Source organism: Staurois parvus, unplaced genomic scaffold (genome assembly GCF_062004578.1).
Source record: "Staurois parvus isolate SC_StPar_1 unplaced genomic scaffold, SC_StPar_1.0 ptg000406l, whole genome shotgun sequence".
Taxonomy (NCBI): Eukaryota; Metazoa; Chordata; class Amphibia; order Anura; family Ranidae; genus Staurois; species Staurois parvus.
The window spans coordinates 272565-299993 of record NW_028318202.1 but is presented as its reverse complement, the minus strand read 5'-3'; the positions used below and the strand labels follow the sequence as shown (position 1 = coordinate 299993).

Below are 27429 nucleotides of genomic sequence, written 5' to 3'. Positions count from 1 at the left end.
TCCCGCTGTCCCACTCTCAGGGAAGTCCGGAACTTAGCCACAAGGGAAGCTCTCTCTCCATTGGCCTCCATCACCAGGTACGTGATAAGGCCATGCAAGGACATTCACCTTTTTCTCCTTCAACCACTGTGTAGTAATTTTTGCTCTGTGCTTTGGGTCATTGTCATGTTGAAAGGTAAACCTTATTCTCACTGACAACTTTCTGAAAGAGGGCAGCAGATGTTCCTCAGGAGTTTGACGGTATTTTGCCCCATCCATTTTTCCTTCTATCTTGACAAGTGCTCCAGTCCCTGCTGCAGAGAAGCACCCCCATAACAGGATATCACCACCTCCATGCTTTTCTGTAGGAATTGTGTTTTTGAATGGTAAACTGTATTGGATTATAATTCAAATTTAGTCTCATCTGATCATAACACCTTTTTCCACGTGGCTTCAGAATCTTCAAGGTTCATTTTGGCAAAGCTCAATTGTGACTGCATGCAACCTTTCTTGAGGAGTGTCTTTTTTCTTGCAACCCTCCCATACAAGCCACATATGTGGAGAATTTGTGATATTATTGTCACATGCACACAATGACCACTCTTTGTCATAAATTCCTGCAACAGCTACAGAGTTGCTGTAGGCCTCTTGGTAGCCTCTCTGACCAGTTTCCTCCTGCCTCTTTCATCCAGTTTGGAGCAACATCCTGAACCAGGGAGGGTTTGTCAAATATCTTCCACTTCCTAATAATATATTTCACTGTGCTTATAGGCATTGATAAAGCCTTTGAAATTTTTTTGTATCCCTCTCCTGGCATGTTCACAACTTTATCTCAGAGTTTTTTTGTTAGGGCCTTGCCACCCATAGTTGATTGTTTGCAGTACCGGGGACTGAAATGCTCCAGGAAAGCTCTCTTCATGCTGAGCTAATCAAGATTACCACAGCTGATCGCAGTTGAAGGTCCAATGAGTGTGTAATTGAGAATGTGATTAGCTACACCTGATTGAGTTTACAAGTAATTTTTTTGGGGGGGGGTCCTTTTTCCAACTCTGTTTTTGAATTTTTTTTTTTTTTCTGGCATGTTGGTGTTATATCTTTCACTTGGATGTTATAAATATATATCGTGCACTGAGTAAATATATCTGGATTATAGAGCTAATTCACGCATGTGTGGTGTGGATTGAAGCTGAGGTTTCACAGCTAATTGATACAGTAGTTGTTCAAGGTTCAGGTTAGGTTTAGATCAGGTTCAGGACAGGATTTTATCCTGTTCACAACTGATAACATGTTCAGTTTAGAAACGGTTCCCATAGAAGTCAATAGCTTGTAATCCACACCTGAAAAGGACCACACTGCTCAGAAATCATACAGGACTCTTTTTCAATCCGCACTAAATCCACACTGCCATTGCACCGGACATTGTGAACAGGCATGATAGGAAACAATGTTATTTCACATGTCATGTGGATTGGATGCAGGTCAAACAGCAACCAATTTGCATATGTGTGAACCGGCATTCAGGCTGCAAAGCAACAAAATGTGATTGTTTTAAAGGGGGGGGGGTGATTATTTTCTATATCTACTGTATTTCTCAGAGATACCCCTGTCTGTGATATACCTAATGTGCAAATTAAGGTTCACTGCTTTCTATATTCATCCTTCTAATAACAACATTTGCACCCTATTTCAAAAGCTATTACATCAAGCTGATGGGCACAGCTACAAAAGTAGGTCATGAGCAGCTTAAAATAGCTGAATTGGCCACGTGTAGAGGAATAAACAAATCATTACATAACAGAAAGCCTGCTCCTACGATTCACTTCCAGTTGCATTTTATTGTCCAGGGAGAGTAAAAGAAATATTTGGGGGCAATACATTTACATTCTTTTGACTTCAATCAGTCAGCTATTACTTAACTTTTATTTACAATATTATGAATAATTTCATTACAGTAACTACATATTACTGCAGTTGATATAATAGCTTACCTGTTATACTTGGCAGTATCAGATTTTTTCACAAGCATAAATCAGTGAAAAAGGACTTAAAGAGCATTTTCGTCAAATATCTGTTTATTCAAAAAGTATTCAAAAGCGTTATACAAAGCAAATAACACACTTCACAATACACATAAGAAATATTGTATTGGAACAAGATAAGACAATAAGCAATTAGATGTTCAATTATATATTTAAATAAAAGGAGATTTTCATATGTCTATGCTGGTGAAGGCATAATAAGTATAATCTTTAGCAAAAGATTATCCCAAAAAAAGAGAAGGGGGGGGGGAGAACTAGATATCACAGAAAATAAGTACACAGTTAAGTTGCAATATTTTTAGAGAGATCAATTAAACACATCAACTCCGGGCACTTTTACCCCCTTCCTGCCCAGGCCAGTTTTCCGCTTTTAGTGTTGTTGCACTTTGAATGACAATTGCGCGGTCATGCAACACTGTACCCATAAATACATTGTATCATTTTTTTCACACAAATAGAGCTTTCTTTTAGTGGTATACAACCCCTGGCAAAAAGAATGGAATCACATTTTTTTAAAAATGTTCCTTCAATTGTTTGTGTAGAAAGTAAACTAATCACAGATATGCCTCAAAACTCTTTTCATTTAACATTCCAACCTTCTGGCTTTAAGAAACACTTAAAAAGATAAAAAAAGAGAGAGAAAACTGTAGTCAGTTGCAACTGTTTTTGCAGATCAAGCAGAGAAAAAAATATGGAATCATTCAATTCTGAGGAAAATATTATGGAATCATGAAAATAAAAACACTACAGTACACCACTAGTACTTTGTTGCACCACCTCTGGCTTTTATAAAAGCTTGAATTCTCTGAGGCATGGATTTAACAAATGACAAACCGTATTCTTCATCAATCTGGCTCCAACTGTCATGGTGTGAGGTCAAGTTCAGAGACCAGTAGCTATAGCAGCAGACCAACCAACAGGATAGGTAAACAAGCAGGTCACCCTGGGAGATGACGCAGGCTCACCTGAGGTGCGGGGTCTAAGCACTAACCGATATTCACTAGAGCTCCTGATGGTGGAGATGAATATTGCTGTGTGTTAGTACCAGGTCGCAGTTCTCAGGAAGTGAGCAAGCCAGGATCCAGTAACTGATATGACAGGTAGGGATCTAGCAGAAGCGTAGTCAGTAAACAAGCCAAGGGTCGGTAGCAAGCGGTAGCAGGTTGGGATGAGGCAGAATCGTAATCAAGGAACAAGCCAAAGGTCGGTAGCGAGGGTATGGATGGCAGCAGGAGATACAAAGCAAGATACTAGCTGGAGAAGGCACAATAATCTGGCAAACAGGAAGTGCAGTGACATGGCTTAAATCAGGACGTTCATGGGAGGAAAAAGGAGTTCAAGGTTCATCAGAAAACAAGGCACAATGCAGGATTGTCCAATAGATCAGGCAGAGTATTGTCCAGCATCCCAGTTAGCTCACGGAGAAGAGTTACTCCCTGACACAGTAGAGGTCTCAGGTTCAAATCCAACCTGCAAAAGGTCAGCTTTTGCAGGTTGGAGCCTTGTCATGGACCACTTTCTTTAATTTTCACCATAGATTTTCAATTGGATTGAGGTCCGGACTATTTGCAGGCCATGCCATTGTCTTTCTTGCAGGAATGTTTTCCCTATGGCAAGATGTATTATTATCCTGAAAAATTATGTCATCATCACCAAACATCCTTTCAATTGATGGAATAAGGAAAGTGTCCAAAATCTCAATATAAACTTGTACAATTATTGAAGATTTAATGACTGTCATCTCCCCCATATATTTACTTGACATGCAACCCCATATCATTAATGATTGTGGGAATTTGTGTTTTCTTCAGGCAGTCATCTTTATACATTTCATTGGAAGGGCACCAAACAAAACTTCCAGCATCATCACCCTGCCCAATGTAGATTCATGATTCATCACTGAATATCACTTTCATCCAGTCATCCACAGTCCATGATTGCTTTTCTTTAGCCCACTGTAACTTTGTTTTTTTCTGTTTAGCTGTTAACCACTTGCCTACCGGGCACTTTCACCTCCTTCCTGCCCAGGGCAATATTCAGCTTTCAGTGCTGTTGTACTTTGACAATTGCGGGGGTTATGCAACATTGTACCCATATGAAATTTTTATCATTTTTCTTTCTACACAAATAGAGCCACTTTTTAATCGCCACTGGGGTTTTTATTTTTTTCCACTATAAACAAAACAAAGAGCAAAACATTTGAAAAAAAAGGTTTTCTTTGTTTATAGTATAAAATTTTGCAAACAGGTAATTTTCCTCTTTTACTGATGTGCGTTGATGAGGCGGCACTGATAGGCTGCACTGATGAGTTGGCACTGGTGGGCATTGATGAGAAGGCACTGATAATACACTGATATGCAGCAATGATAGGCACTGATAGGTGGCACTGACTAGAGGCACTGACTGGTGGCACTGCTGGGCAGCACTGTCAAGTGGCACTGCTGGGTGGCACTGATAATCAGGGCCCTAATTTTCAGTGCAGATCTCCTCTGTCACATTTGCCGTTTACCGGCAGTACTTTCCTCATGCTATGAAAGCGTGAGGAAAGTGCTGCCGATAACCGGCAACTGTATTTACTTTGTGATCTGCTGTGTCATTGGACACAGCTGATCATATGGTAAAAGGCCATTGTGATTGGCCTCTTACCTTGTCATGTGATCAGCTGTGTCCGTAGGACACAATGATCATCGACTGCGCCGAGTGTGTGTCACTGTGGCTGTGCAGGGGGCACGTTCTGGGAGGACATCCATGGTCTCCCAGAACTGGATAACCACTCTGTAGCCATCTTTCGGCTAGAGCGCGGTTGGCAAGCGGTTAATGATGGTTTTTGTTTGAATTTTCTGAATGTAAATCCCATTTCCTTTAGGCAATGTCTTACAGTTCGGTCACAGACATTGACTCCAGTTTCTGCCCATTTGTTCCTCATTTGTTTTGTTGTGAATTTTCTGTTTTCAATGCATATTTTCTATCTTGCCGCATTGATGTCTTCCTTGGTCTACCAGTAAGCTTCACTTTTACAACCTTCCCATTTGATTTGTATTTGGTCCGGATTTTAAACATAGTTGACTGGGAACAACCAACATATTTTGCAATATTCCATGATGATTTACCTTCTTTTTTTTTTTTATTTCTTTTATTAGATTTTTTTTCCTTCCTTAAAAAGCGCATTAAATATACATAAATCTGAAAACAGAAAGGAACAAAAAATAACAAGCTTCTTCCGTGTATCCCAATTACCTCATATCATATTTATCCCTACCCCCTCATCCCTCCCCTCTCTCCCCTAGTTCCCCAAAACCACACTACTTCCCCATCCTTATTAGTCTATTTCTGTATTTCCTTCCTCCTATCCCTTTTCCTCTGTGGGCAGTCCTTGAAAGCTTCCCCCGGTACTTATTTTCTTATGTTCCAAGTATTTCCAAATATATCTTTTAGTTGTTTTAAAGGCCAACCACTTATTCCATGCTTGCCTAAATTTTTCCATTTTACCCTCTTCAATATGACACAACTCCTCCACCCTATTATTAACCACTTCCCGACCGGCCGTTGTATATAAATGGCTGGACAGTGGCAGTGCAGGGTCGGGTGGTCGTTTATAAACGGCTTCCCCACACCCTGCTTGTGCGTGCTCCCTGGGAGCGCGCAGCACCGCGATCCGGTGCCCGCTGTGTCCTCCGGACACAGTGAAACACCGATCGTCGGACGGGACCTCTGTACGAGGTCCCGATCATGTGATCACTGATTGGCCAATCAGTGATCACATGCAAAGTAGCAAGCAAGATGTCACTTGTGACATCATTGCTTATTACGTGTGAAATCTGTGAATGATCACAGAGGTCACATGGTACAAGGCTATTCACAACAGCCTTGTACCATGTGACAAGCTGTGACCAATCACAGCTCACTCTGTATTTCTCAATGACTGCAAGAATGCAGACAGAGAGAAAGAGAAATGATTGCTTTTACATCCTATATGGGTGTAAAAGTAATCAGTGTAAAAAAAAAAAAAAAAAAATCTTAATCACTCCCCACAAGTAGTACAGTGTCACCATGTAGATTTTCTAGTTAAGTGTTCTTGCATAGCAGGAACACTTATTGTTATCTCACAAATATATTCTTATTCTTATTTTTAAGTGTTCTTGCAAAGAACACTTATTGTTATCTCACAAATATATTCTTATTCTTATTAAGTGTTCTTGCATAGCAGGAACACTTATTGTTATCTCACAAATATATTCATATTCTTATTAAGTGTTCTTGCATAGCAGGAACACCTATTGTTATCTCACAAATATATTCATATTCTTATTAAGTGTTCTTGCATAGCAGGAACACTTATTGTTAGCTCACAAATATATTCTTATTAAGTGTTCTTGCATGGCAAGAGCACTTATTGTTATCTCGCATATATATTCTTATTAAGTGTTCTTGCATAGCAAGAGCACTTATTGTTATCTCACAAGTATATTCTTATTCTTATTATAGCCAAATTTGCCACGCTAACTCCTCCCACAGTTTTACACTACAAAGACAAGTAATATATCAAAACGTGCGAATTGTTCCCGATCGGATTGCTATTACTTTGTGGAACGTTTCGCCGAATCGTTCACGAAATATCGCGGTTTTTGTGGCGAAATTTTCCCAAAGGAATGCATTGAGCAGCAGAGCTAGAGTGTGTAAACTGCCATCACTCTTTCATTTTCAAGCCCACCTACACATATCTTATATCAAAACGTTCAGCTAACCCTGCTGTCACTAACAATGTTCACAGCTAAGCCATATTCCTGATAGTTTTCAGAATATGACCATTTGTTTGCACCTCACCCCTCCCATTGACTTTCATTGAAACTTCACTCAGAGCCACCTGAAATGTTAAGGGACGTATTTAAACTGCGACTGTGCCTTCATTTTTAATATTGCAGAGACATACTATACATCAAAATTTAGGTCTGTTTCTTGTGATTGTCACAATATAAACCTTTTCACGGTAGCATTTATACTTTTAAAACTACAAGCGTTTGAAGATGGCAATCGCCAGTGAATTTGGCAATTTGAGCAGTGTGTTTAGAAAAGAGCTTCTCACACACCTGTGACTGACTGAGTCACAGGTGCAACCAAAGGTCACTCAAGGGGCAGCTGAGTCACATTAGAGTGAGAAGGGAGAAAGATACAGTGTGAAAGGAAAAATCAGAACATGATATGTAAACTGCCATCACTCTTTCATTTTCAAGCCCACCTACACATATCTTATATCAAAACGTTCAGCTAACCCTGCTGTCACTAAAAATGTTCCCGGATAGGACATACTCCTGATAGTTTTCAGGATATGACCATTTGTTTGCACCTCACCCCTCCCATTGACTTTCATTGAAAATCCACTCTAGACACCTGAAATTTTAAGGGACGTTTTTAAACTGCGACTGTGCCTTCATTTTTTATCTTTCAGAGACATACTATACATCAAAAGTTAGCCCTGCTTCTTGTGATTGTCAGCTAGAGTGTGCAAAGGAAAAATCAGAAAAATCAGAACATGATTTGTAAACTGCCATCACTCTGCCATTTTCAAGCCCACCTACACATATCTTATATCAAAACGTTCAGCTAACCCTGCTGTCACTAAAAATGTTCACGGCTAGGACATACTCCTGATAGTTTTCAGAATATGACCATTTGTTTGCACCTCACCCCTCCCATTGACTTTCATTGAAACTTCACTCACAGCCACCTGAAATGTTAAGGGACGTTTTTAAACTGCGACTGTGCCTTTATTTTTAATATTGCAGAGACATACTATACATCAAAATTTAGGTATGTTTCTTGTGATTGTCACAGTATAAACCTTTTCACGGTAGCATTTATACTTTTAAAACTACAAGCGTTTGAAGATGGCAATCGCCAGTGAACTTGGCAAGTTTAAAAAGCCTGTTTAGAACAAACATGCTGACATTCCTCTCAGAGTGAGTTGTCATAGCAACCCAGCTGTCTCAGCACAGTGAGCCTACTCCGCCCTCTCCAGGTGCAGCAACCAAAGGTCACTCAAGAGGCAGATGACTCACGAGGCTGGACTGTGAGCTTCAAAATACAAGCTGAAATGCATTTCTCACTATCAGGCTTGCAATGTGCCCTGCTTACATTTCATCAATCATTTGGTAAAGGTTGCGGCAAGAACACTTTACACAATTTCCCCAGAAATTGTAGATTGTCTAGTTAAGTGTTCTTGCATAGCAAGGAACACTTATTGTTATCTCACATATATATTCTTATTCTTATTCTTATTATAGCCATATTTGCCACGCTAACTCCTCCCACAGTTTTTACACTACAAAGACAAGTAATATATCAAAACGTGTGCATTGATCCCGATCGGATTGCTATTACTTTGTAGAACGTTTCGCCGAATCGTTCAAGAAATATCGCGGTTTTTGCGGCGACATTTTCCCATAGGAATGCATTGAGCAGCACAGCACAGCTAGAGTGTGCAAAGGAAAAATCAGAAAAATCAGAACATGATTTGTAAACTGCCATCACTCTTTCATTTTCAAGCTCACCTACACATATCTTATATCAAAACGTTCAGCTAACCCTGCTGTCACTAAAAATGTTCACGGCTAAGCCATACTCCTGATAGTTTTCAGAATATGACCATTTGTTTGCACATCACCCCTCCCATTGACTTTCATTGAAACTCCACTCTAGACACCAGACATTTTAAGGGACGTTTTTAAACTGCGACTGTGCCTTCATTTTTAATATTGCAGAGACATACTATACATCAAAATTTAGGCCTTTTTCTTGTGATTGTCGCAATATAAACCTTTTCACGGTAGCATTTATACTTTTAAAACTACAAGCGTTTGAAAATGGCAATCGCCAGTGAACTTGGCAAGTTTAAACAGCCTGTTTAGAGCAGACCTTCTCACACACCTGTGACTGACTGAGGTAACAGGTGCAAGCAAAGGTCACTCAGGGGGCAGCTGAGTCACATTAGAGTAAGAAAGCAGCAGTGTGAAAGGAAAAATCAGAACATGATTTGTAAACTGCCATAACTATGTCATTTTCAAGCCCACCTACACATATCTTATATCAAAACGTTCAGCTAACCCTGCTGTCACTAAAAATGTTCACGAATGCCAGTAGTGTACCGCGCTCCAATATATTCTACCTTATGTGATATAATGAATTCATAAGTGTACCACCGATAATCAAATAATTACATCAATTAATTATACTTAAATATATGATTTGTGTAAATATATAAAATAAATTAATTTATCAATGTGAAAAAACAAAAACTATGAATGAAAAATATAAATAAAAAATAAAAAATATTTGCAGTGGGAATGACAGTTCCTTCTGTATAAATGAGATGGTGTTATTATTCAGTCTGGATAAAAATAAAAATAAAATAAAATTAAAATAAAAATAAAATTAAAAATTAAAATTAAAACAAAATAAAAATTAAAAATAAAATAAAAATTAAATAAAAATTAAAATAAATAAAAAATATTTGCAGTGGGAATGACAGTTCCTTCTGTATAAATGAGATGGTATTATTATTCAGTCTGGATAAAAATAAAAATAAAATAAAAATTTAATTAAAATTAAAAAAAATAAAATTAAAATTAAAATAAAATTAAAAATAAAAATAAAAATTAAAATAAAAATAAAATTAACATAAAATTAAAATTAAAATAAAATTAAAATAAAGATTAAAATAAAATTAAAATTAACATAAAATTAAAATAAAAATAAAATTAAAATAAAAATAAAAATAAAATTAAAAATAAAATAAAATTAAAATTAAAATAAAAATAAAATTAAAATTAACATAAAATTAAAATAAAAATAAAATTAAAATAAAATTAAAATTAAATAAAAATTAAAATAAATAAAAAATATTTGCAGTGGGAATGACAGTTCCTTCTGTATAAATGAGATGGTATTATTATTCAGTCTGGATAAAAATAAAAATAAAATAAAAATTTAATTAAAATAAAAAAAAAATAAAATTAAAATTAAAATAAAATTAAAAATAAAATAAAAATAAAAATTAAAATAAAAATAAAATTAAAATTAAAAAAAATTAAAATCAAAATAAAATTAACATAAAATTAAAATAAAAATAAAATTAAAATAAAAATTAAAATAAAATTAAAATTAACATAAAATTAAAATAAAAATAAAATTAAAATAAAAATAAAAATAAAATTAAAAATAAAAATAAAATAAAATTAAAATTAAAATAAAAATAAAATTAAAATTAACATAAAATTAAAATTAAAATAAAATAAAAATAAAATTAAAAATAAAATAAAATAAAATAATAAAAATTACAATTAAAATAAAATTAAAATAAAAAAAAAATTAAAATAAAAATAAATAATTGATATCCCGGATAAGACACTATGTTTCTTTTCTTTAATATTTAATTAATACTAATTTTAGCACGCAATTGAACTTGGCAAGTTTAAAAAGCCTGTTTAGAACACACATGCTGACATTCCTCTCAGAGTGAGTTGTCATAGCAACCCAGCTGTCTCAGCACAGTGAGCCTACTCCGCCCTCTCCAGGTGCAGCAACCAAAGGTCACTCAAGAGGCAGATGACTCACCAGGCTGGACTGTGAGCTTCAAAATACAAGCTGAAATGCATTTCTCACTATCAGGCTTGCAATGTGCACTGCTTACATTTCATCAATCATTTGGTAAAGGTTGCGGCAAGAACACTTTACACAATTTCCCCAGAAATTGTAGATTTTCTAGTTCTTATTTTTATTCCGTTTCTTATTATAGCCATATTTGCCACGCTAACTCCTCCCACAGTTTTTACACTACAAAGACAAGTAATATATCAAAACGTGCGGATTGTTCCCAATCGGATTGCTATTACTTTGTGGAACGTTTCGCCGAATCGTTCACGAAATATCGCGGTTTTTGTGGCGACATTTTCCCATAGGAATGCATTGAGCAACTAGAGTGAGAAGTGACAAATCTAGATTGTAGAAGGAAAAATCAGAACATGATTTGTAAACTGCCATCACTCTGCCATTTTCAAGCCCACCTACACATATCTTATATCAAAACGTTCAGCTAACCCTGCTGTCACTAAAAATGTTCACGGCTAGGACATATTCCTGATAGTTTTCAGAATATGACCATTTTGTTTGGACCTCATCCCTCCCATTGACTTTCATTGAAACTCCACTTTAGACACAAGAAATTTTAAGGGACGTTTTTAAACTGCGACTGTGCCTTCATTTTTTATCTTTCAGAGACATACTATACATCAAAATTTAGGTCTGTTTCTTGTGATTGTCACAATATAAACCTTTTCACGGTAGCATTTATACTTTTAAAACTACAAGCGTTTGAAAATGGCAATCGCCAGTGAACTTGGCAAGTTTAAATAGCCTGTTTAGAGCACAGCTTCTCACACACCTGTGACTGACTGAGGTAACAGGTGCAACCAAAGGTCACTCAGGGGGCAGCTGAGTCACATTAGAGTGAGAAAGCTGCAGTGTGAAAGGAAAAATCAGAACATGATTTGTAAACTGCCATAACTATGTCATTTTCAAGCCCACCTACACATATCTTATATCAAAACGTTCAGCTAACCCTGCTGTCACTAAAAATGTTCACGGCTAGGACATACTCCTGATAGTTTTCAGAATATGACCATTTGTTTGCACCTCATCCCTCCCATTGACTTTCATTGAAACTTCACTCACAGCCACCTGAAATGTTAAGGGACGTTTTTAAACTGCGACTGTGCCTTCATTTTTAATATTGCAGAGACATACTATACATCAAAATTTAGGTCTGTTTCTTGTGATTGTCACAGTATAAACCTTTTCACGGTAGCATTTATACTTTTAAAACTACAAGCGTTTGAAGATGGCAATCGCCAGTGAATTTGGCAAGTTTGAGCACTGTGTTTAGAGCAGAGCTGTCACACACCTGTGACTGACTGAGGTAACAGGTGCAACCAAAGGTCACTCAGGGGGCAGCTGAGTCACATTAGAGTGAGAAGTGAGAAAGCTGCAGTGTGGAAGGAAAAATCAGAACATGATTTGTAAACTGCCATCACTCTTTCATTTTCAAGCCCACCTACACATATCTTATATCAAAACGTTCAGCTAACCCTGCTGTCACTAAAAATGTTCACGAATGCCAGTAGTGTACCGCGCTCCAATATATTCTACCTTATGTGATATAATGAATTCATAAGTGTACCACCGATAATCAAATAATTACATCAATTAATTATACTTAAATATATGATTTGTGTAAATATATAAAATAAATTAATTTATCAATGTGAAAAAACAAAAACTATGAATGAAAAATATAAATAAAAAATAAAAAATATTTGCAGTGGGAATCACAGTTCCTTCTGTATAAATGAGATGGTGTTATTATTCAGTCTGGATAAAAATAAAATAAAATTAAAATTAAAATAAAAAAATAAAATAAAATTAAAATAAAAATAAAATTAAAAATTAAAATTAAAATAAAAATAAAATAAAAATTAAATTAAAATTAAAATAAATAAAAAATATTTGCAGTGGGAATGACAGTTCCTTCTGTATAAATGAGATGGTATTGTTATTCAGTCTGGATAAAAATAAAAATTAAATAAAAATTAAATTAAAATAAAAAAAAAATAAAATTAAAATTAAAATAAAATTAAAAATTAAAATTAAAAAAAAAATAAAATTAAAATAACATAAAATAAAAATAAAAATAAAATTAAAATAAAAATAAAATAAAAATAAAATTAAAAATAAAATAAAATTAAAATAAAATAAAAATAAAATTAAAAATAAAATAAAATAAAAATTAAAATTAAAATAAAATAAAAATTAAAATTAAAATAAAAAAAAAATTAAAATTAACATTAAATTAAAATTAACATAAAATTAAAATTAAATTAAAATAAAAATAAAAATAAAAATAAAATTAAAAATAAAATAAAATAAAAATTAAAATTAAAATAAAAAAAAAATTAAAATAAAAATAAATAATTGATATCCCGGATAAGACACTATGTTTCTTTTCTTTAATATTTAATTAATACTAATTTTAGCACGCAATTGAACTTGGCAAGTTTAAAAAGCCTGTTTAGAACAGGCATGCTGACATTCCTCTCAGAGTGAGTTGTCATAGCAACCCAGCTGTCTCAGCACAGTGAGCCTACTCCGCCCTCTCCAGGTGCAGCAACCAAAGGTCACTCAAGAGGCAGATGACTCACGAGGCTGGACTGTGAGCTTCAAAATACAAGCTGAAATGCATTTCTCACTATCAGGCTTGCAATGTGCACTGCTTACATTTCATCAATCATTTGGTAAAGGTTGCGGCAAGAACACTTTACACAATTTCCCCAGAAATTGTAGATTGTCTAGTTAAGTGTTCTTGCATAGCAAGGAACACTTATTGTTATCTCACAAATATATTCTTATTAAGTGTTCTTGCATAGCAAGGAACACTTATTGTTATCTCACATATATATTCTTATTCTTATTTTTATTCCGTTTCTTATTATAGCCATATTTGCCACGCTAACTCCTCCCACAGTTTTTACACTACAAAGACAAGTAATATATCAAAACGTGCGGATTGTTCCCGATCGGATTGCTATTACTTTGTGGAACGTTTCGCCGAATCGTTCAAGAAATATCACGGTTTTTGCGGCGAAATTTTCCCATAGGAATGCATTGAGCAGCAGAGAACAGCTAGAGTGTGTAAAGGAAAAATCAGAAAAATCAGAACATGATTTGTAAACTGCCATCACTCTGCCATTTTCAAGCCCACCTACACATATCTTATATCAAAACGTTTAGCTAACCCTGCTGTCACTAAAAATGTTCACAGCTAAGCCATATTCCTGATTGTTTTCAGAATATGACCATTTGTTTGGACCTCATCCCTCCCATTGACTTTCATTGAAACTCCACTTTAGACACAAGAAATTTTAAGGGACGTTTTTAAACTGCGACTGTGCCTTCATTTTTAATATTGCAGAGACATACTATATATCAAAATTTAGGTCTGTTTCCTGTGATTGTCACAGTATAAACCTTTTCACGGTAGCATTTATACTTTTAAAACTACAAGCGTTTGAAAATGGCAATCGCCAGTGAACTTGGCAAGTTTAAATAGCCTGTTTAGAGCAGAGCTCTAAACACACACCTGTGACTGACTGAGGTAACAGGTGCAAGCAAAGGTCACTCAGGGGGCAGCTGAGTCACATTAGAGTGAGAAAGCTACAGTGTGAAAGGAAAAATCAGAACATGATTTGTAAACTGCCATAACTATGTCATTTTCAAGCCCACCTACACATATCTTATATCAAAACGTTCAGCTAACCCTGCTGTCACTAAAAATGTTCACGGCTAGGACATACTCCTGATAGTTTTCAGAATATGACCATTTGTTTGCACCTCAACCCTCCCATTGACTTTCATTGAAATTCCACTCTAGATACCTGACATTTTAAGGGACGTTTTTAAACTGCGACTGTGCCTTCATTTTTAATATTGCAGAGACATACTATATATCAAAATTTAGGTCTGTTTCTTGTGATTGTCACAATATAAACCTTTTCACGGTAGCATTTATACTTTTAAAACTACAAGCGTTTGAAGATGGCAATCGCCAGTGATGTCAGCAACTTGGAGCAGTTTGTTTATAACCATGACTCTGCCCTTGGTGTGGAGGGAGTTGCCATAGGAACCCAGCTGTGTGAGCAGGAAGCAGAGAGACAAAAGCTAACCTGCCCACTCCAGTGTGTGGAGGCCAGAACACCACACAATTTCCACAGAAATTGTGAAGACGCCAGTGAAGTGAGCAATTTTAAGCAGTTTGTTTTTACCGCTCTTCTCTGCCATATTTGAAATCTAATTTTGAATTCGGGACAGTTTTCCCGGCTTCTGGTTCTCACACACCTGTGACTGACTGAGGTAACAGGTGCAAGCAAAGGTCACTCAGGGGGCAGCTGAGTCACATTAGAGTGAGAAAGCTGCAGTGTAAAAGGAAAAATCAGAACATGATTTGTAAACTGCCATAACTATGTCATTTTCAGGCCCACCTACACATATCTTATATCAAAACGTTCAGCTAACCCTGCTGTCACTAAAAATGTTCACGAATGCCAGTAGTGTACCGCGCTCCAATATATTCTACCTTATGTGATATAATGAATTCATAAGTGTACCACCGATAATCAAATAATTACATCAATTAATTATACTTAAATATATGATTTGTGTAAATATATAAAATAAATTAATTTATCAATGTGAAAAAACAAAAACTATGAATGAAAAATATAAATAAAAAATAAAAAATATTTGCAGTGGGAATGACAGTTCCTTCTGTATAAATGAGATGGTGTTATTATTCAGTCTGGATAAAAATAAAATAAAATTAAAATTAAAATAAAAAAATAAAATAAAATAAAAATAAAATTAAAAATTAAAATTAAAATAAAAATAAAATGAAAAATAAAATAAAAATTAAATTAAAATTAAAATAAATAAAAAATATTTGCAGTGGGAATGACAGTTCCTTCTGTATAAATGAGATGGTATTATTATTCAGTCTGGATAAAAATAAAAATAAAATAAAAATTAAATTAAAATAAAAAAAAAATAAAATTAAAATAAAATTAAAAATAAAAATAAAAATTAAAATAAAAATAAAATTAAAAATAAAATAAAATTAAAATAAAATTAAAATAAAAATAAAATTAAAATTAACATAAAATTAAAATTAACATAAAATTAAAATAAAAATAAAATTAAAATAAAAATAAAAATAAAATTAAAATTAACATAAAATTAAAATAAAAATAAAATTAAAATTAAAAAAAAAATTAAATAAAAATAAAATTAACATAAAATTAAAATAAAAATAAAATTAAAATAACATAAAATAAAAATAAAAATAAAAATAAAATTAAAATTAACATAAAATTAAAATTAAAATAAAATTAAAATAAAAATTAAATTAAAATAAAAATAAAATTAAAATAAAATTAAAATTAACTTAAAATTAAAATTAAATTAAAATAAAAATAAAATAAAATTAAAATTAAAATTAAAATAAAAAAAATTAAAATAAAAATAAAAATAAATAATTGATATCCCGGATAAGACACTATGTTTCTTTTCTTTAATATTTAATTAATACTAATTTTAGCACGCAATTGAACTTGGCAAGTTTAAAAAGCCTGTTTAGAACAGTCATGCTGACATTCCTCTCAGAGTGAGTTGTCATAGCAACCCAGCTGTCTCAGCACAGTGAGCCTACTCCGCCCTCTCCAGGTGCAGCAACCAAAGGTCACTCAAGAGGCAGATGACTCACCAGGCTGGACTGTGAGCTTCAAAATACAAGCTGAAATGCATTTCTCACTATCAGGCTTGCAATGTGCCCTGCTTACATTTCATCAATCATTTGGTAAAGGTTGCGGCAAGAACACTTTACACAATTTCCCCAGAAATTGTAGATTGTCTAGTTCTTATTTTTATTCCGTTTCTTATTATAGCCATATTTGCCACACTAACTCCTCCCACAGTTTTTACACTACAAAGACAAGTAATATATCAAAACGTGCGGATTGTTCCCGATCGGATTGCTATTACTTTGTGGAACGTTTCGCCGAATCGTTCACGAAATATCGCGGTTTTTGTGGCGACATTTTCCCATAGGAATGCATTGAGCAACTAGAGTGAGAAGTGACAAATCTAGAGTGTAGAAGGAAAAATCAGAACATGATTTGTAAACTGCCATCACTCTGCCATTTTCAAGCCCACCTACACATATCTTATATCAAAACGTTCAGCTAACCCTGCTGTCACTAAAAATGTTCACGGCTAGGACATATTCCTGATAGTTTTCAGAATATGACCATTTGTTTGGACCTCATCCCTCCCATTGACTTTCATTGAAACTCCACTTTAGACACAAGAAATTTTAAGGGACGTTTTTAAACTGCGACTGTGCCTTCATTTTTAATATTGCAGAGACATACTATACATCAAACTGTAGGTCTTTTTCTTGTGATTGTCACAATATAAACCTTTTCACGGTAGCATTTATACTTTTAAAACTACAAGCGTTTGAAGATGGCAATCGCCAGTGAATTTGGCAAGTTTAAACAGCCTGTTTAGAGCACAGCTCCTCACACACCTGTGACTGACTGAGGTAACAGGTGCAAGCAAAGGTCACTCAGGGGGCAGCTGAGTCACATTAGAGTGAGAAAGCTGCAGTGTGAAAGGAAAAATCAGAACATGATTTGTAAACTGCCATCACTATGTCATTTTCAAGCCCACCTACACATATCTTATATCAAAACGTTCAGCTAACCCTGCTGTCACTAAAAATGTTCACGGCTAGGACATACTCCTGATAGTTTTCAGAATATGACCATTTGTTTGCACCTCACTCCTCCCATTGACTTTCATTGAAACTCCACTTTAGACACAAGAAATTTTAAGGGACGTTTTTAAACTGCGACTGTGCCTTCATTTTTAATATTGCAGAGACATACTATATATCAAAATTTAGGTCTGTTTCTTGTAATTGTCACAATATAAGCCTTTTCACGGTAGCATTTATACTTTTAAAACTACAACCGTTTGAAGATGGCAATCGCCAGTGATGTCAGCAACTTGGAGCAGTTTGTTTATAACCATGACTCTGCCCTTGGTGTGGAGGGAGTTGCCATAGGAACCCAGCTGTGTGAGCAGGAAGCAGAGAGACAAAAGCTAACCTGCCCACTCCAGTTGTGTGGAGGCCAGAACACCACACAATTTCCACAGAAGTTGTGAAGACGCCAGTGAAGTAAGCAATTTGAAGCAGTTTGTTTTTAACCGCTCTTCTCTGCCATATTTGAAATCTAATTAAGTGTTCTTGCATAGCAAGGAACACTTATTGTTATCTCACAAATATATTCTTATTCTTATTTTTATTCTTATTCTTATTATTATAGCCAAATTTGCCACGCTAACTCCTCCCACAGTTTTTACACTACAAAGACAAGTAATATATCAAAACGTGCGGATTGTTCCCGATCGGATTGCTATTACTTTGTGGAACGTTTCGCCGAATCGTTCAAGAAATATCGCGGTTTTTGCGGCAAAATTTTCCCATAGGAATGAATGGTGCATCTAGAGTGGCAGCAGAGCACAGCTAGAGTGTGCAAAGGAAAAATCAGAACATGATTTGTAAACTGCCATCACTATGTCATTTTCAAGCCCACCTACACATATCTTATATCAAAACGTTCAGCTAACCCTGCTGTCACTAAAAATGTTCACGGCTAGGACATACTCCTGATAGTTTTCACAATATGACCATTTGATTTGGACCTCACCCCTCCCATTGACTTTCATTGAAACTCCACTTTAGACACAAGAAATTTTAAGGGACGTTTTTAAACTGCGACTGTGCCTTCATTTTTAATATTGCAGAGACATACTATATATCAAAATTTAGGTCTTTTTCTTGTGATTGTCACAATATAAACCTTTTCACGGTAGCATGTATACTTTTAAAACTACAAGTGTTTGAAAATGGCAATCGCCAGTGAACTTGGCAAGTTTAAACAGCCTGTTTTCAGCAGAGCTTCTCACACACCTGTGACTGACTGAGGTAACAGGTGCAAGCAAAGGTCACTCAGGGGGCAGCTGAGTCACATTAGAGTGAGAAATCTACAGTGTGAAAGGAAAAATCAGAACATGATTTGTAAACTGCCATAACTATGTCATTTTCAAGCCCACCTACACATATCTTATATCAAAACGTTCAGCTAACCCTGCTGTCACTAAAAATGTTCACGGCTAGGACATACTCCTGATAGTTTTCAGAATATGACCATTTGTTTGCACCTCACTCCTCCCATTGACTTTCATTGAAACTCCACTTTAGACACAAGAAATTTTAAGGGACGTTTTTAAACTGCGACTGTGCCTTCATTTTTAATATTGCAGAGACATACTATACATCAAAATTTAGGTCTGTTTCTTGTGATTGTCACAATATAAGCTTTTTCACGGTAGCATTTATACTTTTAAATCTACAAGCGTTTGAAGATGGCAATCGCCAGTGATGTCAGCAACTTGGAGCAGTTTGTTTATAACCATGACTCTGCCCTTGGTGTGGAGGGAGTTGCCATAGGAACCCAGCTGTGTGAGCAGGAAGCAGAGAGACAAAAGCTAACCTGCCCACTCCAGTTGTGTGGAGGCCAGAACACCACACAATTTCCACAGAAATTGTGAAGACGCCAGTGAAGTAAGCAATTTGAAGCAGTTTGTTTTTAACCGCTCTTCTCTGCCATATTTGAAATCTAATTCTTATTCTTATTATAGCCATATTTGCCACGCTAACTCCTCCCACAGTTTTTACACTACAAAGACAAGTAATATATCAAAACGTGCGCATTGATCCCGATCGGATTGCTATTACTTTGTAGAACGTTTCGCCGAATCGTTCAAGAAATATTGCGGTTTTTGCGGCGAAATTTTCCCATAGGAATGCATTGAGCAGCACAGCACAGCTAGAGTGTGCAAAGGAAAAATCAGAAAAATCAGAACATGATTTGTAAACTGCCATCACTCTGCCATTTTCAAGCCCACCTACACATATCTTATATCAAAACGTTCAGCTAACCCTGCTGTCACTAAAAATGTTCACGAATACCAGTAGTGTACCGCGCTCCAATATAGTCTACCTTATGTGATATAATGAATTCATAAGTGTACCACCGATAATCAAATAATTACATCAATTAATTATACTTAAATATATGATTTGTGTAAATATATAAAATAAATTAATTTATCAATGTGAAAAAACAAAAACTATGAATGAAAAATATAAATAAAAAATAAAAAATATTTGCAGTGGGAATGACAGTTCCTTCTGTATAAATGAGATGGTGTTATTATTCAGTCTGGATAAAAATAAAAATAAAATAAAATTAAAATAAAAATAAAATTAAAAATTAAAATTAAAACAAAATAAAAATTAAAAATAAAATAAATATTAAATAAAAATTAAAATAAATAAAAAATATTTGCAGTGGGAATGACAGTTCCTTCTGTATAAATGAGATGGTATTATTATTCAGTCTGGATAAAAATAAAAATAAAATAAAAATTTAATTAAAATAAAAAAAAAATAAAATTTAAATTAAAATAAAATTAAAAATAAAATAAAAATAAAAATTAAAATAAAAATAAAATTAAAATTAAAAAAAAATTAAAATAAATAAAAAATATTTGCAGTGGGAATGACAGTTCCTTCTGTATAAATGAGATGGTATTATTATTCAGTCTGGATAAAAATAAAAATAAAATAAAAATTTAATTAAAATAAAAAAAAATAAAATTAAAATTAAAATAAAATTAAAAATAAAATAAAAATAAAAATTAAAATAAAAATAAAAATTAAAATAAAAATTAACATAAAATTAAAATTAACATAAAATTAAAATAAAAATAAAATTAAAATTAAAATAAAAATAAAAATAAAATTAAAAATAAAAATTAAAATAAAATTAAAAATAAAATAAAATTAAAATTAAAATAAAAATAAAAATAAAATTAAAATTAACATAAAATAAAAATAAAAATAAAATTAAAATAAAATTAAAATTAAAATAAAAATAAAAATAAAATTAAAAATAAAAATTAAAATAAAATTAAAAATAAAATAAAATTAAAATTAAAATAAAAATAAAAATAAAATTAAAATTAACATAAAATAAAATAAAAATTAAATTAAAATAAAATTAAAATTAAAATAAAATTAAAATAAACATAAAATTAAAATTAAAATAAAATAAAATAATAAAAATTAAAATTAAAATAAAATTAAAATAAAAAAAAAATTAAAATAAAAATAAAAATAAATAATTGATATCCCGGATAAGACACTATGTTTCTTTTCTTTAATATTTAATTAATACTAATTTTAGCACACAATTGAACTTGGCAAGTTTAAAAAGCCTGTTTAGAACACACATGCTGACATTCCTCTCAGAGTGAGTTGTCATAGCAACCCAGCTGTCTCAGCACAGTGAGCCTACTCCGCCCTCTCCAGGTGCAGCAACCAAAGGTCACTCAAGAGGCAGATGACTCACCAGGCTGGACTGTGAGCTTCAAAATACAAGCTGAAATGCATTTCTCACTATCAGGCTTGCAATGTGCACTGCTTACATTTCATCAATCATTTGGTAAAGGTTGCGGCAAGAACACTTTACACAATTTCCACAGAAATTGTAGATTGTCTAGTTCTTATTCTTATTATAGCCATATTTGCCACGCTAACTCCTCCCACAGTTTTTACACTACAAAGACAAGTAATATATCAAAACGTGCGCATTGATCCCGATCGGATTGCTATTACTTTGTAGAACGTTTCGCCGAATCGTTCAAGAAATATCGCGGTTTTTGCGGCGAAATTTAGGTCTGTTTCTTGTGATTGTCACAATATAAACCTTTTCACGGTAGCATTTATACTTTTAAAACTACAAGCGTTTGAAGATGGCAATCGCCAGTGAATTTGGCAAGTTTGAGCAGTGTGTTTAGAGCAGAGCTTCTCACACACCTGTGACTGACTGAGGTAACAGGTGCAACCAAAGGTCACTCAGGGGGCAGCTGAGTCACATTAGAGTGAGAATTGAGAAAGCTACAGTGTGGAAGGAAAAATCAGAACATGATTTGTAAACTGCCATCACTCTTTCATTTTCAAGCCCAGCTACACATATCTTATATCAAAACGTTCAGCTAACCCTGCTGTCACTAAAAATGTTCACGAATGCCAGTAGTGTACCGCTCCCCAATATATTCTACCTTATGTGATATAATGAATTCATAGGTGTACCACCGATAATCAAATAATTACATCAATTAATTATACTTAAATATATGATTTGTGTAAATATATAAAATAAATTAATTTATCAATGTGAAAAAACAAAAACTATGAATGAAAAATATAAATAAAAAAAAAAAATATTTGCAGTGGGAATGACAGTTCCTTCTGTATAAATGAGATGGTGTTATTATTCAGTCTGGATAAAATTAAAAATAAAATAAAAATAAAATTAAAATAAAATTAAAAATAAAATTAAAATAAAAATAAAAATAAAATTAAAATAAAAATAAAATAAAAATAAAAATAAAATAAAAATAAACATAAAATTAAAATTAAAAATAAAATTAAAATAAAATTAAAATAAACATAAACATAAAAAAAAAAAAATTAAAATTAAAATTAAAATAAACATAAAAATAAACATAAAATAAAAATAAAATTAAAATTAAAATAAAAATAAAATTAAAATAAACAAACAAACATAAAAATAAAAAAAAATTAAAATTAAAATAAAAATAAACATAAACATAAAATAAAATTAAAATAAAAATAAATAATTGATATCCCCCGGATAAGACACTATGTTTCTTTTCCTTTCTCTGTATGTTCCATATATGGAGGACTAAGCCAAGCAGCCAGTGGAGAAAGTCTCACTGAGAAGGCTGTGCTGAGGAGAGAGGAGAGAGAGGTTCACGCAGTGGACACAGACTCATCACACTATCCAGACTGAATAATAACACCATCTCATTTATACAGAAGGAACTGTCATTCCCACTGCAAATATTTTTTATTTTTTATTTATTATAATTAATTGATGTAATTATTTGATTATCGGTGGTACACTTATGAATTCATTATATCACATAAGGTAGAATATATTGGAGCGCGGTACACTACTGGCATTTATGATTAATATTTATACACCTAGAGAGGGTGCGATTAATACCTGGCGATCTAATATTTAATTAATACTAATTTTAGCACGCAATTAATTAATTATTTCGTAATTAATTTGTAATATTTTATTATTTATATATTTTTCACATATATTTTTTTATAATTTTTTATGTATGATATCAATTAACAATAGAGTTTATATATAGAAAGAAAACTCCTAGTGGCTCACAAGTAACTATCCAACTTTTTATAAAAATGTTCACGGCTAGGACATACTCCTGATAGTTTTCACAATATGACCATTTGTTTGCACCTCGCCCCTCCCATTGACTTTCATTGAAACTCCACTCTAGACACCAGAAATTTTAAGGAACGTTTTTAAACTGCGACTGTCCCTACCTTTTCGCAGTAGCATTTATACTTTTAAAACTACAAGCGTTTGAAGATGGCAATCGCTAGTGAAGATGGCAAGTTTAAAAAGCCTGTTTAGAACAGACATGCTGACATTCCTCTCAGAGTGAGTTGTCATAGCAACCCAGCTGTCTCAGCACAGTGAGCCTACTCCGCCCACTCCAGGTGCAGCAACCAAAGGTCACTCAAGAGGCAGATGAGTCACCAGGCTGGACTGTGAGCTTCAAAATACAAGCTGAAATGCATTTCTCACTATCAGGCTTGCAATGTGCAATGCTTACATTTCATCAATCATTTGGTAAAGGTTGCGGCAAGAACACTTTACACAATTTCACCAGAAATTGTAGATTTTCTAGTTCTTATTATTATAGCCAAATTTGCCACGCTAACTCCTCCCACAGTTTTTACACTACAAAGACAAGTAATATATCAAAACGTGCGGATTGTTCCGGATCGGATTGTTATTACTTTGTGGAACATTTCGCCAAATTGTTCACGAAATATCGTGGTTTTTGTGGTGAAATTTTCCCATAGGAATGAATGGAGCAACTAGAGTGGCAGCAGAGAAAAGCTAGAGTGTGGAAGGAAAAATCAGAACATGATTTCTAAACTGCCATCACTCTGTCATTTTCAAGCCCACCTACACATATCATATATCAAAATGTTCAGCTAACCCTGCTGTCAGTAAAAAAATGTCCACGGCTAAGCCATACTCCTGATAGTTTTCACAATATGACCATTTGTTTGCAACTCACACCGCCCATTGACTTTCATTGAAACTTCACTCACAGCCACCTGAAATTTGAAGGGACATTTGTAAACTGCGACTTTAATATTTCAGAGACATACTATACATCAAAATGTAGGTCTGGGTCTTGTGATTCTCACAATATCAAGCTCTTCGCAGTAGCATTCATACTTTTAAAACAAGTGTTTGAAGATGGCAATCGCCAGTGAAGTTGGCAAGTTGGAGCAGTGTGTTTATAAAACCCCTCTCAGCTTCCTGTGACTGACTGAGTGAGTTGCTATAGCAACCAACAATGACTCACAGACAGCTGAGTCACCAAGTTGAAATGCATTTCTCACTCTATCAGGCTTGCCATGTGCACTGCTTACATTTCATCAATCATTTGGTTAGGGTTGGATGCAAGAACACTTCACACAATTTCCCCAGAAATTGTACCTTTTCTAGTTCTTATTTTGTAGGTCTGTTTCTTGTGATTCACAATTTAAAGCTCTTTGCTGTAGCATTTATACTTTTAAAACTACAAGTGTTTGAAGATGGCAATCGCCAGTGAAGTTGGCAAGTTGGAGCAGTGTGTTTAGAAAAGCCATTCTCACCTTCCTGTGACTGACTGAGTGAGTTGCTATAGCAACCAACGATGACTCACAGACAGCTGAGTCACCAAGTTGAAATGCATTTCTCACTCTATCAGGCTTGCCATGTGCACTGCTTACATTTCATCAATCACTTGGTTACTGTTGGATGCAAGAACACTTCACACAATTTCCCCAGAAATTGTAGATTTTCTAGTTCTTATTCTTATAGCCAAATTTTCCACGCTAACTCCTCCCACAGTTTTTACACTACAAAGACAAGTAATATATCAAAACGTGCGGATTGTTCCCGATCGGATTGCTATTACTTTGTGGAACGTTTCGCCAAATGGTTCACAAAATATTGCTTTTTTTTCTTGTTACCAAGCAGAGATGTATATGTCTGGATTTAGCAAAGTTGATGATATCTAAGACTCTGGTGGTGTTATCTCTCGCTTCTCGGGATTTGATAAAGCTAACCTGGTCACTATGTATCAGAGAAGGTAAATACGGTTGTAAACAATTGGCAAAAATTTTGGTATAGAGAACAATAACAGAGATCAGTCTATAGTTCCCACATTTAATTAAAGAATAAGTTCATATTTCATAACATGTTATGCAAGGACCCCCACACCTCCCTCTTCCCTGCTTTGACAACTAGCCGGGAATTAATCTTCTCCCTCCACTCTAGCTCCGCCCACATCTCTGAGTTCTGTGAATGAGAAACTACAAGGCCTGACAGCCTTAGCGGAAGCTGACAGCTTGCAGTCCTCAATGAACTACCACGACACTGTGAAGCGCTGTGGTAGTTCATTGATTATTTCTGTCAGCATATCTGCTTGCCCGTGCATCCTGTGCAGATATACTAACAGCTCTGCAGGAGACCTACATGGCACCACTGATCTGCTGAATGCTGGTGCAATGGTTTACAGCAGGGGTTAAAATTTTGAGTCCAGACCTACTAGCTGATCACAAAACTTACTCTCCACTAGTTGCCCCACCCAACCTTGCCCAGGTCAGCCCCCACCCCCACCCCAGCCCGCCCCCTAAATCTTATGAAATTACATTTTTCTTTAGAATAAAGAGTCCACAATATAAAAAACTGCAATTTTAACATAGCTTTATTATGTCAATTTAAACATAACAGCAATAACTTAATAGCAATAGTGTGCAATCAAAATATCAAGTTTTACAGCTTTAAACCTGTAGTGAACATTTTGCATTTTTTGGGTTTATCTCCTGCATCTTTAAAAAGAGATTTTAGTAACTAAAATCTCTTTTAAAAGATGTAAGTTTAGTTTACAGTAGTATAGCATAAGAAAAAGTGCTTATTTTGATGCTAAAAAAACATGGAATAATAGTTACTGTAAACATGTTGTATTTTTGATCTCCAGCAGAGACCTTTTATAGAAGTGTGGCATTAAGAAGAAAATAACAAAAAGTGCCTCTGATGGCCAAAAAACATTGCATAAAATAGATAACCATAATAAACATTTTGCATTTTTTATCTCCAGCATCTTATTAAAAGAAAACTAAGAGAAGTAGTGCATTAAGAAAAAACAAAAAAGTGCTTCTTTAAATGACAAAAAACATGGCATAACAATAGTAAACATTTTACCAAAGATGTGCTAATAGAGCAGCCATAGTTTGTGTTGTACAGCAGGACTAAGACTTGTGTAATACCCTTTTTCTGATGCAAAATACCACTTCAGTGGCTGTGTGTGGATTGCCTTCTATTCAATGAAGAAAAAAACACCAAAAAATTATTATTTGGATGCCAAAAACTAGTAGGAAGCCAGTTTCACATCAAGATTTGTAATGGTTTTCGTTGTACAGCAGGACCAAGACTTGTGTAATACCCTCTTTTCTGATGCAAAATACCACTTCAGTGGCTGTGTGTGGATTGCAATCTATTCCATGAAGAAAAAACACACCAAAAAATCATTTTTTTGGATGACAAAAAGCAGTAGGAAGCCAGTTTCACATCAAGATTTTCAATGGTTTTCATTGTACAGCAGGACCAAGACTTGTGTAATACCCTTTTTCTGATGCAAAATACCACTTCAGTCGCTGTGTGTGGATTGCATTCTATTCAATGAAGAAAAAAACACCAAAAAATGATTATTTGGATGCCAAAAAGCAGTAGGAAGCTGGTTTCACATCAATATTTGCAATGGTTTTCGTTGTACAGCAAGACTAATACTTGTGTAATACGCTTTTTCTGATGCAAAATACCACTTCAGTGGTTGTGTGTGGATTGCAATCTATTCCATGAAGAAAAAAAACACCAAAAAAATCATTTTTTTGGATGCCAAAAAGCAGTAGGAAGCCAGTTTCATATCAAGATTTGCAATGGTTTTCGTTGTACAACAGGACCAAGACTTGTGTAATACCTTTTTTCTGATGCAAAATACCACTTCAGTGGCTGTGTGTGGATTGCAATCTATTCCATGAAGAAAAAACACACCCACACCGAAAAAAAATTTTTTGGATGACAAAAAGCAGTAGGAAGCCAGTTTCACATCAAGATTTGCAATGGTTTTCGTTGTACAGCAGGACCAAGACTTGTGTAATACCCTTTTTCTGATGCAAAATACCACTTCAGTGGCTGTGTGTGGATTGCAATCTATTCCATGAAGAAAAAACACACCAAAAAAATTTTTTGGGGATGACAAAAAGCATTAGGAAGCCAGTTTCACATCAAGATTTTCAATGGTTTTCATTGTACAGCAGGACCAAGACTTGTGTAATACCCTTTTTCTAATGCAAAATACCACTTCAGTCGCTGTGTGTGGATTGCATTCTATTCAATGAAGAAAAAAACACCAAAAAATGATTATTTGGATGCCAAAAAGCAGTAGGAAGCCGGTTTCACATCAAGATTTGCAATGGTTTTCGTTGTACAGC

General features: G+C 34.0%; 1 protein-coding gene across 7 annotated transcripts in view; it reads right to left on the bottom strand.

Annotated features, from left to right (window-relative positions):
• The window catches only part of LOC149455069 (cysteine-rich protein 2-like), a 548326-nt gene that overhangs the window by 459365 nt on the left and 61532 nt on the right, over positions 1 to 27429 (bottom strand). The gene's annotated exons all lie outside the window — the stretch shown is intronic.